Source organism: Corvus kubaryi, unplaced genomic scaffold, assembly GCF_017639235.1.
Source record: "Corvus kubaryi isolate FWS band 111438036 unplaced genomic scaffold, C.kubaryi_AGA036_p1.0 37241, whole genome shotgun sequence".
Classification (NCBI taxonomy): domain Eukaryota; kingdom Metazoa; phylum Chordata; class Aves; order Passeriformes; family Corvidae; genus Corvus; species Corvus kubaryi.
Genome location: NW_024581071.1, coordinates 2,622 through 3,075, shown reverse-complemented (window position 1 = coordinate 3,075; position 454 = coordinate 2,622).

Sequence of the window (454 nt, the reverse complement as noted above, 5' to 3'; positions counted from 1 at the left end):
GGAGGAGGAATGGTGGAGGAGGAGGAGGAATGGTGGAGGAGGAGGAGGAATGGTGGAGGAGGAGGAGTAATGGTGGAGGAGGAGGAGGAGTAGTAATGGTGGAGGAGGAGGAGGAGGAGGAGGAGGAGGAGTAATGGTGGAGATCTTCCTTATCCTGCTCCTCCACTGCTGACGTCAGGGAATTCCCTGGAGCTGCCAACACCTGCCTTTCCTGCTGCAGGATCTTGTCTGGCAGCTCTCTGAGGCTCTTCACCTTTGGCAGCGCTGCAGCATCCTTGGAGTCATGGACTGGCAACTGGCAGCTCCAGGACACTTGCTACTTTTCTCCGGATGCTTTTCTCCGGGAAAATCTTCTTGGACACGGCCTGGCTCCAATTTTTACTTCCAGCCCTTTCCTGCCCATCTGCATGCTCAGCCATGAGCCGCTTCTGCAGATCACCGTGGCTCTGGGGGA